Source organism: Cynocephalus volans, chromosome 17 (assembly GCF_027409185.1).
Source record: "Cynocephalus volans isolate mCynVol1 chromosome 17, mCynVol1.pri, whole genome shotgun sequence".
In the NCBI taxonomy this organism is placed as follows: Eukaryota; Metazoa; Chordata; class Mammalia; order Dermoptera; family Cynocephalidae; genus Cynocephalus; species Cynocephalus volans.
The window spans coordinates 4,176,694-4,192,468 of record NC_084476.1 but is presented as its reverse complement, the minus strand read 5'-3'; the positions used below and the strand labels follow the sequence as shown (position 1 = coordinate 4,192,468).

The 15,775-nt window shown below is 52.2% G+C and overlaps 1 protein-coding gene across 5 annotated transcripts in view; it reads right to left on the bottom strand.

The window, feature by feature from the left end:
* The window catches only part of VAV2 (vav guanine nucleotide exchange factor 2), a 201,136-nt gene that overhangs the window by 52,459 nt on the left and 132,902 nt on the right, over positions 1-15,775 (bottom strand). The window lies entirely within an intron of this gene.

Genomic DNA, 15,775 nt, shown 5'->3' with positions numbered 1-15,775 from the left:
TTGAGGAAGAGGAGGACAGTGAAGGCTGGGGTGGTCGAGACGCTTCCTGGAAAATGAGACTTGAAAGATGCTTCGAAGCCCGCATGGACTGATGGCACGTGGGAAAGGTGCCTGAGTGGTACAGTCCCACCTCCACCTCTCTCTGCCCCAGCCCAAGCTTTAAGGCAGAACTGACACACCTGCATGCAGGTATGTGCGCCTCGAGCACAGTGCGAAATGCCACCCACAGGATTTCACAACAGTTCTGCTCAGTTTATAAAGACCTAAATCTAGTCGAATGGATACACCTGTGCAACCCACGCCCCTCTCACGTTATAGACCGTTTTCCTCTCCCCTGAAGTCCCTCCCGGTGACCAGCCTCTGACTGTGGTTCGCCACAGACGGGTTTCGTCTGCTGTGGAACGTCAGCGGCACAAGGCATTTTGTCTGTTTCTGTCTCTCGGCATCATGTCTTGGAGAGCCATCCACTCATGCCATCGCCTGCACCAGCAAGCCCCTTCCTTTCCACTACCGAACACTAACCAGTGGCATGAATGACAGTTTGTTCTTATCCATCCTCTTTTCAAGGGACATCTGGGCTGCTTCCAAGTTTGGGTTACTGTGAATAAAAGCTGCTACGCGAGCAGTCAAGCCTTCGTGTGCACGTGTGCGTGCATGCGCTCTCGTCCCCTTGGGAATGAAGGTCCACCAGGAGTGGGACTGCTGGGTCAAAGGGCAGGTGATGCTTAACTAAGAGGAGCTGCGAGAGTCTTCCGCAGCGGCCACAGCGCCCCACGTCCCCACCAGCAGCGTGTGCGGCTCCAAGCACTCCTCGCAGCTCCAAGCACTCCCCATCTCTCCAGCTCTTCTGTCACCAGAGTGGGTGTGCAGTGAAATATTACTGTGACTTTACTCTGCATTTCCGTGATGACCTACGGTGTCGAGGATTTTTCCACGTACTTACTGAACATGTGTATACCTTATTTTATGAAAGATCTGTTCACAACTTTTGTCCATTTCTGAAAATCGGTGATCTGCCCTTTTCTTATTGAATTCTAGGAATTCTTTATATGTTCTGAACACAAATCCTTTGTCACATATGTTTTGTGAATTTCTTCCCCAGTCTTTAGCTTGCTATGAATTTTCCTACGGTGTCTTGATAAGCACTTATTTTTAATTTAATGAAGCCTAATTTATCAAAATTTTCTTCTGTGGTGTCCTGACTCTGTCCCGTGTCCTATTTAAGAAATCCTGTGTCTTGTCCAAAAAGTCTTTGCTTTCTTTCCAGTCACAAAGTGTGAGGCTGCTCCATCTTTAAAACCTCTAACTAACACTAGCTGTGTCCTTTGCAGGACCACTGCCCACAGAAGTGAAGCAGCAGCCAGGAGGCCAGGGAGTTAGAATGATAGGTAAGGACAGCTGCTGACTATAAAGAAAGGGGTCTAATGATTAAGTACTGGTATGGCTACAGCCGGTCCAGCTGCCCGCATCACAAGACCACCAAAGATAATAATCACTCTCACAAGACATTTGGAGTTAGTGACATTAGCCTGTTTCCTAGTTAGTAATTGCTTCTTGGCTTTTTCCACTGCTGTGTGAACTGCTACGTAAACTTGGGCTCGACCAGGAGGTGGCGCAGAGAAACTTTGCATATGCTCCTGGGTCACTGCCGGCCTGATCCATCATCCTGCAAGTAATTACCCTTTTAATAAAAATCTTTGCTTACTGCATGGAAGTGCTTCCTTCGTTTTTCAGACTTAAAATACCTTCTCAGTTTGGTGGGCATTTTGTCTTTAGCCCACCTCCAGACACAAAGGATTTTTCTCCATTATTTTCTTATAAGAGTTGTGTAGTTTTAGTGTTTATGTTTAGGTCTCTGATCCATCTCAAATTAATTTTTGTTTGTGGTATGAGGTAGGAGTTGAGGTTCATTTCTCCCCCAAAGGAATATCCAGGTGTTCCAGAACAATTTGTCAGAAACTTTCTTTTTCCCATTGGATTGCTTAGATCTCTTTGACAGAAACCAATTCACCCTGTAAGTTTGAGTCTGTTTTGGAACCCTCTATTCTATTCCATTGATATATTCATCTATTCTTACGCTAATACTGCTGTGTCTTGATTACTTTAGTTTTATAAAAAATTTTGAAATCAGGAAGCATAAAACCTCAAGCTTTGTTCTTTTACAAGACTGTTTAGGCTATTTTAAAGTCCTTTGCATTTCCCTATAAAATTTAGAATCATCTTGTTTGTTTCTTTAAAAAAAAAAAAAAAGCCACTGGGATCATGGTAGGAACTGCACTGAATCTTTAGCTTAATTCAAGGAGAGTGGATATCTTAATACCATCTTCCAATCCATGAACATAGTATACACTTTCACTTATTTGGGTCATTTAATTTTCTCAGCAATATTTTGTAGTTTTATCATAGACGTTTTAGAATTTAGAAAGTATTGGGTCTTTCTGTTTTTCTGTGTTTTTTTCTGCCTCCTTCACTCTTTCTTCCTCTCTGGGACTCCAATCACACCCATGTGAGACTCTGTTTATTTTCTCCAATCTCCTTTCCTCTCTGTTACTTAAGTATATAACTTCCATCGAACTATCTTCAAGTTCAATCACTCTTTCCACTGCCATCTGCAACCTTTTATCGAGTGGATCCCGTGACTGTTCATCTCAGGTATCATGATTTTCAGTTTCAGGATTCCCATGTGACCCTTTTTTATAGTTTCTATTTCTCTGCTGAGGCTCTCCATCTGTCCCTTCATTTGTCACATGTTTTCATCTAAGTCCTTGGCCATATTTACAAAAGCTGCTGTGATGGTTAATTTTATGTGTCAACTTGCCTGGGCTAAGGGATGCCCAGATGGCTGGTAAAGCATTATTTCTGGGTGTGTGTGTGAGGGTGTTTCTGAAGAGATCAGCATTTGGATTGGTGGACCACCCTCCCCACTGTGGACGGGCATCACTCCATCCACTGAGGGCCCCAACAGAACAGAAGGTGGAGGGAGGGCAAATTCTGTTTCTCTTCTTCAACCGGAATATCCGTCTTCTCCTGCCTTGGACATCGGAGCTCCTGGTTCCCTGGCCTGCACACTCTATGACTTACCCCAATTCCCCCCACCCCCAATCCCCCACTGGCTCTCAGGCCTTTGGTCTCAGACTGAGAGTTACATCATTGGCCCCTGGCTCTCAGGCCTTCAGACGCAGACTGAATTACACCACCAGCCTCCATAATTGCATCAGACAATTCCTGTAATAAATCCCCTCTTACATATCTCTATGTAGCCTACTGGCTCTGTTTCTCTGCAGAACCCTGACTAATACAGCTGCTAATTGCAACATCTGGGTCGTCTCAAGGTTGGCTTCTATTGACTTTTTTCTTGAACATGAATCATTTTCTTATGTTTCTCTGCAAGTTTGGTGATTTTTTAAAATTGGACACTGGATGTTATGAATGATGCATTGTGGAGACTCTGGATCCTACAATTTCTTCTGAAGAGCAATTGTTGTCCTAACACTAACTTGGTTGAACTCAAGCTTCAAACCCCATCTCCCTGCAGTGGGCAGCAGATAGACCAGCTGCTGAATCCAGCGTCCAGCTGCTGCTGCTTCTTGCTGGAAGCCTTAAGGACTTACCTGTGCATGTGAGTTTTACTGGCCAATCAAGGCTTTAGGTGGATTTTACATGCAGATTTTGGGACTCCAGCTGCTTGGACCCTCGCTTCCAGCATTTCCCTCCTAACGTCAGGGTGCTCCACCAGCCCCATATTCTGTCCTCTGACACCTCTGTGTTCCGTATGGAGGGGGAAGTAGCCTTAAGCAAAAGGCCATGAGCACTGAAATCCCACCCCCTGATGTGTGTCCCTCATGAACAGACTCTCCAGTTTCTCTCAGCTTTCCACTACTCCCCAGCTACTCCAAATATATATTTTTATATTTTTCCTAATTTTTGTAATTGCTAGCTGCGGGAAAACTAGTCTGATCATGCTGCTGTCTCTACTGCAAGCCAGACCTCCCTAGATATATTATTTATAATTCTTAAAGCAACTCACTTTGCACCAGTGTAAACTGGAATTCAGAGAGGTGACATGTGAGTCCACACAGCCAGCTAGAACCTTCCCTCTCTCACGGGAGCAGCTCCTGAAGAATCTGTGGGTTCCTCCCGGTAAGAGTGGGATGACACAGCCCAGCCCCCAGTGCTCACAGAAGGGACAAACCACAGGAATGCAGTCAGGGTGGTCACCCACGTTCTGAGCTTGCTTTTCTTTCTCACAGTCAGTGACTACGAAGAACACTCAAGCTACAGCATCATTTTTCATGCACACGTCCCATCTATCTCTTCTAATTCACCAGGACACTGAGGTTAAAAATGAGCAGCCAGATACACGAGAGAGAAAGCTGTGTTCTGGCATCTGAACTTGGGACAGACAAACCTCAAAAATGCAGATGCCACCTCTTCCCTCCACTCTGTGCAATGTCTGCCATCCTCGGCCCGCTGAAGCTGGCAGAGGGAACCCTCAGTCTCCTGCGGATCGCACCCTTGGCTCACCTTCTCTGCGTCCTCATCATCTGGAGCACTCGTAATCAGACTTTCTACATGTACAGCACTTTCCATTTATGAAAAGTACTTTCCCAGCCATTATTTAATTCACATCAATGAACACTGAGGAATATACATTCGTGCACATTATTTGAACCTATAAAATAGTAGAACTAAAGTTTCACTACATGCATGCTCAAAATTATGGGGGGTGATGAAAGGAACAGAAAAAGGGGTTTTAAAAATGAAAGCAAAGCTATGAAAGTCAAATCAAGCCTATTTGTTAACACGACAAACGTGAATACGTTAAACTTAGTAAATAACATAAAAAGACTATCAGATTTGATAGTTTAATCCATATTTATCTTAAGACCAATTGTGCACCAGGAACTTGTTTACTGAGTCATCCTGTGGACCTCACAGTCCAGCTGGGGACACTAATGGGGCAGCAGTTGTGTCCAAGTCCTGGTGCCAAGAAATCTCTCAGGTAAGGAACAAATTCTAGAGGCAGATGCTGTTGTAGTGTCACTTGGGTGGGGTGACAAGCTCTGGTTCCTAATAGTTCCTTCTCTTTGGCCAACAGTGGCATGGAAATTCTACTATCACCTTGCTTCTTAGCAAAGGTGGTGTCTTTAGAAGTGAGTTTCCTGAACAGTCACATGACACAAGACAAGTCTTACTCATCCCTGAAGACAGATTAGTTTATGTCATGCCAGCAGGGCCAATGCATCTAATGTCATGGCTGTCAGATGGGAGGAAAGGGAACGGTCAGATGCTGGGCTGGTGGATGGGTGCGTCATGAGGTCCCCTGAGGGGTCTGAAGTCTCCCGGAAGTGCAGTGTGGGGACAAGCTAAGACCCGGCACACAGACCAGGAGCCAGCTGCACGCGACCCCCGACACAACCCTGTAGGGGAGAGGCCAGGCTATTGTGTCTTCCAGCTGGACCGCACCCCAGCCCACCCTCCCACTGTCCTTGAGAAGCACCCCAAGGCTCCACAAAGTCTGCAGCTTCCACATCCCCGCAGTGCAACACCACCATGCTCCACTTGGTGTCTGCAGCAGGCGGTTTTGATTGCACCCTGATCTTTTTCAAATCAGTTTCTTGGGGAGACAGGAGTGCTTGGGGTTCCACATTATCAGAGGCTGCACTTCATGGGAAAACTCGACATCCACGCCATACTGGAGCTGGACCACAGGGCCGGTGGGTCCCAGCACCTCCAGAGCAGGCAGGCATGACAGGTCTCCTGCTGGAGGGGAGGCAGTCAGCGAACACAAGCTGGGTTCTCAGCCCTGCGGGTTTCCTGCTCTGTAACTCTGAGCAGGATAACCTAAGCCTCAGTCTCCCCATCTGCAAAGGGACAGCAATAGTTGCAAGGATCAGCCACAATGTAAATAACCACACACGCCTAGCACACAGTAGGTGCTCAGAAGTGGTAGTTGTGTACCACCGCCCCAGAGCATGGGAGGGGAGGTTCACTCCACAAGAAGATAGTTTGAAAACAGAGGCCTGTGCTCCATAAACAGGTGTGACATGGAGCCCGGACCGGGAGGAGCCCGGGGAGTCACTGCTGACCTGTCGCTTCCCTGTTATGTGGCCTTCTCTGGTTCAGAGCTTGCCCCGCTCTGTGCAGTTGCCCATGAGAAAGCCCAAGAACAGATGCGGGGGAGGAATCCGGGACGAGGTGGGAATGCGGGTGCCCAGACGACCCCCACCCACCACCCCGTCTCCCCCTCCTGCTCCTGCTGTTTCCGGCACTCAGCTGTGCTGACAGATGCTAAATCCCCACAATTATTTTTGTCCTCACAATAGCCCCAAATCTTCCAGGAGGGGCCCTGAGCATGGGCTGCGGCCCAGCAGAGACACAGAACCCCCCCTCTGCCTGAGCCCCCATGGCCCCGATTCTGTCACAGAAAGGCAGCTGCTCAAAGAGGCCTGACCACCCCCGCCACTGCCACCGCCCCTGGAAAATCAAAGAAAAGCAACTGAACTCCGCTTTCTGCCTCTGGCGAGCCTGCATATTTATGGGGGACATAAAACATCATGACTGACAGGCTCAGTGCTCGGCTCTGGCCCAGGCTCTCTCATGCTGGCAGCCAGGGACCCGAGCCACCCTGACTTGTTACTAGGAAACCAAATGGGACGTTTCTTGCCCTCGTTCCACACTGTGCAGTAATTCATCTCCAGGGCTTGGGGTGGGGGCTGGAGAGAGGGCATCTGTGTCCCAAAGAAGCCACCTGTGGCCTGGATGATCTGCGTGTGGGGACAGGCAGATGGACAGGACCCCTGTACACGCCCTCGGCAGACTCCTATGAGGGAGGACCTGCTCTCCTGAAAGGTGGGGAAACCAGAGCCCAGAGAGGGCAAGACAGTCACCTGCAGTCGCAAATCTATTTAGGAGCACACCTGCATAGGACTCCGGCTACCAGATGGTCAGAGGGAGACCTGTTTGCCGGTCTGTGACCTCCAGGTCATAACTCTTTCCTGGAGATTCTTTCTAAGCAGTAGCAGAGACTCTCACCATCTAAAAACATTTAGGAACCAAAAAAAGAATACCTGGGGCCGGCTCGCAAGGGCTAGGCCCAGGGGAATGTCCCAGGCCACTGTCTCAGGGTTTCAATTCCTCCTTTGTCATGTGAAACATGCTGTGTGGCCTCCAGCAAGCCACTTACCCTCCCAGAGCCATTAACTTCCCCAACTGCAAAATGGGGGCTGGAGCACTGCCCCCCACCCCAACCCTGTAGTGTCACTGTGAGGCTGAGGTGACGGGGCAGACCTCAGGGCCTGGCACTCATGGGACGGTTAAACAGCACACGGAACTGGTGCCTGGACCCTTCAGTACAAGATTTGAGAATGTTCTCAGGACTCCTCGCCCCCTGGGCACTTCCTCCAACCACGGTGTGCCAGGCCCAGGTCAAATGATCTGCCCTGTCTTGACCCTGCTCCTACCATACCGGACGACCCTCATGGAGAGTTTAGCATCTGGGGAGCGAGAAACACACGCAGGAAGACGAGAACCCAGCGATGTGATCACCCGGGCGTGCTTTTGAAACATTCACTCAGCCTGGTAGGGGTGGGAACGGCGTCTTGGAGAAGGTCACCTCTGGGCTGGGTTTTGCAGGACAAATAGGAGTTTGGCTGTCAAAATAGCGGATGTTATGTGCATGATTGGACTTTCACAATGACATCCGGCATGCCATGCTTATTCATTACTAAGTAATATTTTTTAAGGGAAATAACGTCAAAGAGGCCAAGTCTTTATCCTCGTGGGGTTCCAGAAAGACAGTATCAGGACAGTGATGTGGAGGGGCCCTTACTGGACAGAAAGTAGCTCTCTCCTCTTGCCAAAGTCCAGCTGGCCTTTGCTGCCTTCTGGAAAATGGCAAAATGAATGTGCATGTCTTTAAAACTCGCCCTTCCATGTCGGCCTCCCCGGAGATCCCCTGCAGGGACTTCTATAAATGAGACCAGAGAAGCGCCGTGAGCAAATGGGCCTGAAAGGACCGGCGTTTAACTGGGTATTAAAAATGAAAATACATGGAAATCCCATGCTGTATCTGCCGGCTGCATACATCTGAATATTCAGGCAGTGGGCACCTGCTCTGCATCCATTCACAAGGCCCTGTGCTTTCTCTAGCACCAAAAATGGACAAGTTAGGCCTTTCCCACAGTGCTAGGGGTCAGGGAGCAGGTTTTTTGTCTTTTTTTTTTTTTGTCTTTTTCGTGACTGCACTCAGCCAGTGAGTGCACTGGCCAGTCCTATATAGGATCCGAACCCGCGGCGGGAGCGTCGCTGCGCTCCGAGCGCCACACTCTCCCAAGTGCGCCACGGGCTCGGCCCAGGGAGCAGGGTTTCAAGGTCGCCGAAGCCCCAGGCTCACAGGCAGCTGGGGCCTTTTGAGACGGCTGAGGCCCACCTTGGTACCAGCATACCAAGGAGCCCACAAGATGTTCTGAGAGGGCAGGGCAGGGGACATCAACCCCACCAGCTGCCGTCCTGTCCTGCAGCCGCCTCTCAATGGAGAAGGGGTGTCATCGGGCAGCTGGTCTAAGCCAAAGGAGCAAGAGAGAGGCTGGGCTGTGCACACAGGGTCACCTTGGGGCCAGGACCACCCACCCTCAGTCCCTGAGTCCTACAGACACAGCTGAGACCCAAACTGTCCCAGGACCCTAGCCCAAAACAAGGAAGTAACCAGCCTGGCAGGGGTGAGGGCAGGTTTTTGAAATCACACTTTGGCAAATCCTATGCACACTGCAAAATGCACTCCAAGCAACACGTCCTCCAGGAAGCCTTCCCACCCTCCCTGCTTGTCAAGGTCTTCTCCCAGTGGACAATGCTGGTTGACACATGTGGGGGTTAGAGCTTTAAGAGAGAGAACTGCAGGGTCCTAGAGATAGGGTTCAGGCCCCAGGCCTGTGATCTTCACCAACCATGCGCCCAAGACTGAGGCAGGGTGTATCAGACACCCCAGGAGCTTGGGAGGGGGTTGGCCAGGCAATGGCCTTCCAAGTCAGACAGACCTGGGTTCCGATCACAGCTTGGCCCCTCACTTGCTGTGTGACCCTGGGTCGGTGTCTTTACCTCCCAGAGCCTGACTGAGCTGGAGTTCATTTGTTTGCTGGTTTTTAACAGGGCTGTTTCTGTGGAGTCTGGTCTCAAACTCGTGCCTGTGGAAAAGCAATTCTTTGGAGTGACATCAGACACCCCCAAACACAGCCTCCCGCAAATCCATCCAGGCTCCCCACATGGTCATCTTCCAGGTCTATGGACCTCCTGTGTAAAACCGGAGATGAACCCAGGAGATGGTTTTTAAACAGACTCTCTTTGGGAGAGAAGGTCAAGGTGAGGACCAAGGGGTGGGCTGAGGACGGGCTCTCACTGGGATGAGGGTCACAGTTGGGGGCAGTGTGTCCTGCTCTTCTCCCCTTCATCCCCCTGCTGATAAAGGACACTGCTCAGAGTGGCCAGGGCCTGGGGCCAGGGGCAGGGGAGAGCAGCATGGCCTCTGCCCTCCTGGGTCAGTGCTGGCACGAAGCCCCCAGCCCCTACCTGCCCGGAACCCCCTACCTGTGCACCACAACCCACCCGCAGGAAGGACGACCAAACCCCTCAATACCAAACGTTCCTTCTACATTTTACGCACCTTAAAAAATTATCCCGATGGTGCTAACGTGACACATTTAAAGCTGCAAAGTCATTTTATGATGCAGTAAAGCACGCAGCTACACATTTAGGATAAATTATCTTCCCTGCATGTCTCCATCACATTTGTTTAAGCCTGAAAATCACTTCAACTCCAAGGAAAGGGAAATCAGCATTAAGCAAAGCAGGCTCCTGAATTGCTAAACTGAATTCTTCAAGCTCGAAGGGATCCACAGACCATCTAGGCTGATGCTTTCATTTCAGAGATGGGAAAACTGAGGCCCTGAGAGGGATTTAACTCCCCCAGAGTAACAAATATGGCTGTGACAGCTGCACGCCGAGTACGGCCACCAAGAGCAGGCGGACACATGCCTCTGCTTTTACTCAGCGCCAGCTTGTGCTCTGGAATGAGCTGCGCTGTGTCATCAGGTGGCAGAAACCCCTTGAAAGGAAACAGGAAGGTCACAAGGCGAAGCCAGACTCAGGTCCCCAGCATCCTGGCCACACATAAGGCAGAGAAGCAGCCCCAGGCCTCCCGGCCCCACGACCACTCGGGGTCCTGGCCGCTCTCCCTCCTGCCCGCGCTCGGGAGGCGGCTGCTCAGTTGCCTCCTGTCCTCTTCAAGGCTGCACGGACACTTTGTCAGATGCTCTGTGGGGTGGGCCTGGGCCAGCCCCTTCTAGATGCACGAGGTGGCCCTCTCCCATGGCATCTCTGACCCGCACATAGCCGTGAGGTTGCCACCACGCAGCTCTGCAGATGAAGAAGCCCCTGCTGAGCCAGCACAGGGCAGGGATCCCACAAACGGGGGAAGAGGGCTTTGACCCGCCTGTGCCTGACTCTGAAGGCCGACTACCTCCCACCCTCCCCGCACCTACCCCAGTCCCCAGGCAGGACTGCCCAGCAGGGCTGTTAGTAGGGCCAGAGGCTGGAAGCTGTGTATTCCCCAGTCACTCCTGGTCTAATTTTGGGCAAGAAACCTCTCCACAGTCTCCTAGTTCCAAGGCACATAAACATGCAGTTTCCAAATCCTGAAGCTGCCCTCTCCAAACGCCAAGAAGGCAAACACCCCAGCAGCACAGCTGCCCCAATGCCCCCCATGGAGCTCTGCAAGGAGGGGGGATTGGCACAGGCATGCGGGAGCCACCTTGTCCTCACCAAGCAGTTTGAAATCAACCACAGCAGGAATATTTACACCAGAGAAATAGGCGAATGCTCCATCAGGGCACCCCACCCCTGCCCCGCTGGAGGACCGGTTGTTAAACATTTACCAGCACACCCCTGGGAGTGAGGCTCCGTGTCCAGCCACCTCTCCCCTGGCTGCAAAGGATGAAGGGGTTAGCTAAACGAGGGTAGGTCTTGATGTCTGCGTCCTTCCTCTGGCCTCCCATCTGACCCAGGCAAGAGATTTCAGACTCTTCCTATGTCCTTTCAAGTCCCCTAGTGATTACTGGGGCCTCCTACTTGCCAGGCACCACAGGACAGAGAGCAGAGATAGATGGCTTGGCACTGCCAGGGGCTCGTGGTCTACCAGCACGGGCGCACCTCTCCATCTGTGTCCAGGCGAGACGCACTGAACCTGGACTGAAGCCCTCTCCAAATCCTTCTGCACTAGAGCCCCCAACAGGCTGGAGCTGACCGTGCCTGGCCTCAGTGGGCAGAAAAGGGGGCGCAACAACACTGAGAGCACAGAGGGCAGGAGAGGGGTCGAGGGCCCAGGAACTCAAGGCCAGAACCATCAGGGCGTTTCTTGAAGCCAGAAGGAATAAGCCACCGTGTCACCTACAGCTGGACCAGGCTGGAACTGACAGCCGAGGGTGGGTGTTGCTGGCACACAGACCTGGACACCCTCCTGGATGCCCAGCGATGAGGAGTCATTCCGGCCAGCAAAGGTTGATCCCAAAGCGTCCTTGCTTCCACGTGTCGGTGCTCTCGGTCACTGAAGGGCACCCCAACTGGGAGTCGCAGCAGGTCTTTCCATGTGGGCTGTGCCTTCGGTGGGGGAGGGGGGTCCTCCCTGTGAGTCCCCAGGGAGATGCAATAATTCTGATGTCTTGCAAACACCAGGCCATGCTGCACAATATCACAGCATGACAGACTTGCACAGGAGCGACCCTAAGCCATGTCTCTGAGAGGGGGAGCCCAGGGTCCTCGGCAGCCTGGTCCTGCCTTGTCCTCTGCCTCCTCCTGCACACCAACCCCCATCGCTGGAGCCACAGGCCCTGCTATGCCTCCCCGGGGCTACTCCTGATGCTGGGAGACCACCCCTGCTCTTAAGCAAGCTCCTGCTCAGCCACGACACCCTGCCGTTGCCGCCTCCTCTGAGAAGCCTCCCTTGCTTTCTGGGCTGCTATTCCTCCCACCTCGCTCTGCTCCCACCATGAACAGTCCCATGTGAGCCATCCTACGTGCAAACCTGCCTGCGGACCCCAGGCTGGGAGCCCCCAGTGCAGGCACTAACCGTGCGCCAAGTCAGACAGGCACGAGACGAGGCGTCCCTGCCAGGGATAAGCCATTATGCAAATATGAGGTGCTGATTGTTGCAGCAATTTAAAACAGGCCTCTCCTTTTGGGCCTGTTTTGCTTGATAAATTATTCTTAAGTGACAGTATTTTGTGTTAATTTTTTCAACTAGCTGCTCGTATTATTTGATTAGACATCATTCAGTGATCTAAAAGTGAGTTTGCAGCACTCGAGAAAGGATCTGTAGTCCGGTGTTATCCGTTCACACAGGGGACTCTGCTCCAGCTCCTGCAATGATGCTCTGGATCCGAGACCCATGCTGCTCAGCACGGGGCCACTGGGCTCACGGGTCTGTCGAGCTCACAAGGTGGCAAGTGGAACTGAGCAGTGCAGAAGTGCCAGCCACACACGGACTAAGGAGCTTGTGCTCAGTGAAGAGTGTAAGCTGCCTCCTGATGATGCTACAGTGATTATACACTGAACGATGTAATACTTTGGACATATCAGGTTAAATAAATGCATTCTTAATGTCACCTGTTTCTTTTTATTTTTTAATATGGCTACTAGAAAATTTGCAATCACGTATGTGTTTGATTTCTACTGTACAGTGCGGCCACGGTCATTTGGGAGCTGAAGAGGAAAGTCACCTTCTTGGTCAAATAGGAGGCAGGAACCACCACACTCACCTGGAGTGTACACTCTGCCTGCCAGGCATGTGCGACTTCCTCATACCGCCCCCAGTGTCACTGTCAATCTCCCAAAGAGTACCATGAAGTGGGTACGGACATCACATGTTCATGTTAGGAAACCGAGGCACAGAGAGGTAAGCAACTTGCCAGTGGCCACACAACTAAGAAACAGCAGAGCCGAGGTCAAACCCAGGTCTGACACAATGATCTTGGCTCTCTGGGTTCGGGGTATGGCCAAGGCAGGACAAACAGACTCTCCTGGGACCCGCCAGGTGCAACCCTCCAGGTGGGGTGGAAGGTGGCTTTCACTGCGGAGCAGCGCTCCGAGGTCTGGGGCCGCTGAGCCCTCAGTAACCCACTGCTGTGTCACTGGGGGCTATGAAGGCTCAGACACCCTCCCATGTGAACGGCCTCCTTGAGGTGTATTTTGAGGGGTCGTCATGAGGGGCTCACACCCCTCTGGCAGGGAAGGCTGTGCTCCCTCTCTTGTCATCCCACCACACTGCCCCAAACAGCCCTGTAGCTTCTACCTCCGGGGCAGGGGGTCTCGGGAGGCAGGGGGTGGAGTGGGTCTTCATGCCCTTCACATTTCCAGCTCCTGGCCCCGGACCTAACACCAAAAAGTGCTCAGTAACCAGTTGACGACTGAATGAATAAATGACAGGGTGAAAGAACAAAAGCACCCTTCAGCCACTCACACCTGCTGGTCCCTCACTGGTCTCCTAAAACCACGCCCTGGGGGAGACAGCTGCACCTGGGGGGCCGTGATCAACCTCCCCCCGACAGCTGTGGAGTGTCTGAGGTCTGGGTGGCTGGGAGGGGTTCTGTAGACACACAAGGTGACCATCACTCTTGACAGCCGGCCGTCAGCCCAAGGAGAGAGCTGATCCCGCCCCTTCCCCCAGCTCCAGGCCTGAAAACGTACAACCGCGTTCTGTCCCCAACCAGAGTCCAGGTGAGAAACGGCATTTCTGTTTGTGTCTTGTAGATTGCCATAATAGCTAAACATCAACGCCAAGTCCATGGAGACAGGACGCTAGTAAATCTTGCTTTTCAGTGAGAAGAGAAGGGGGAAAGGCATGAAAAATGTATTGAACTTGAGCCACTGGGACCAAACCACAAGTTAAAGACTCAGATTCATTCCCCTTCTCTATAATTTATGATTTATGTTTGCAATAACTGCAGTCATAAGGAACTCATTACACTAAGGAGGCTCACTCTTGATGTCGTGGAATAACGTTATTGGACTGCACAAAGCCACAGTTTCCCCAGGCTCACTTTTCTGTGCAAAAGGAATTAATACCACAGGCAGAAAATGGGGAAAACGGGCACCCCAGGGTCAATGCCTGACTCACCACGCAGGAATCTTTGAGACCGAATGTGCACCACAAGCCACTGGAGACAGGCCTGGCTGGCCAGGAGGCCTGGGCATCTCTGGCACCAGTTCAGGGGACCGTCCTGGCTCCACACCAGGAGGCTCTAGCCAAGGAGATATTTCATGCCTGGTCCTGGCTGCACAAGGCCGACGTGGTCCCTTTCCTCCTGGACTCCTAAGACTGTGCTGACCATTGAGGGAAGTTTCCAGAGGACACAGCGCCTAACCTCAGAGTGGTGACTCAGGAGAAACAGCAGATCAGGAGCTTGCACTCGGCACTGACCAGGGGACTCCCCAGGCTTGGGGGGAGGTGGGGTGGGGTGGTGGCACTGACTTTGCATGGTACCGAGTTTAGGGCACAGATGTGGAGTCGAATCTGAGAGACATTGGCCAGTAGTGTCTTATCTCTGGGCCTCAGTTTCCTTATCTGTAAATCAGGGACAACCACGGACAGGCCTCAGAAAGTGACTGGGGGGGGGGGGGTGCAACAAGATGAGGTCCCAGCACTGCCCGACCCCGCAAAGCCTCGCAGGCATAGCCCACCATGGCCGTTGGCGTTGCCTGGAGAGGCAAGTCCTGCTAGGGGCTGGTGAGGGGGCAAGGTGGGTTGGGCACTTTGTGAAGACACGGAATCTGACCTTCTGGTTTGCCAGACACAGACATTTAACCCCCTAATCATGGTGCAACCCATGGGCAACCCAGAGGCCACATGAGGTTGACCAGATGTCCCCAGGAGCTCCAAGAGTCCAGTGGGACCAGTTTGGGCCCTGTGACCAGCCTTGTTTCAGGAGGACAGGCTGGTGGCAGCTACTCCAACTACTCCAGCTGGCAGGTAAGGAATCTCTTTCACAGAATTTGCATGAGAAGGCCACAAGCACGGTGCTGGCATGCTGGTTTTTGGATGACTTAAATTGTTAACACAGACAGGAATCCTGCAAAAAATCTTTGCCTGGGCCCCCACCCTAGAGGCAGCCCTGGGTGTGAAGGTGAGTGACATGGCAGCACGGTGCCCCAGACATAGCAGGTGCTCAGTAAGTGCCAGCCTGGTCCTTACTCTCAGTCTGTGTTCTAAGATGAAGGCAAAGAGACACGATCAGAGTCTTCCCAGAAGGAACATGCAGTTTATCTAGAAGAAAGAAATGTGCTGCTACAGAACAGGAGTGGGCGGCCAGGAAGCCTGGAGGCACGTTCTCGACCTGCCTGGACCGGCAGTGGGCAAACCAGGTCAGGAGCCGCCAGGGACGACCTGCAGGATGGGGCGCCCCACCTCCTCCGTCCCAATGCCCCTCTTCGGGGAAGTGTCCCTTCCCTTCTCCTGGGGTGGGCCACATGATCCCACCTGGCCATTGCTGACCCTGCAGAACCAGACTTGGGCTGTGGAGCACAGAAATCCTCTTGGAGAGCAGATGAAGAGGACACAAAAGAGAGCAGACAGAGGGTCGGAGGGGAGGGGAGGGGAGGTCATCCTGTGGCTTTGGTGGCCTCGTCTTAGGCCGGCCTGTCAGGCCACAAGACCATCTGAGCCACACAGTCCTCTGCTTTCAGCCGGCACACCAGGGGCCTCCACTTTTGGAAGCCCGGGCTCTGCCCC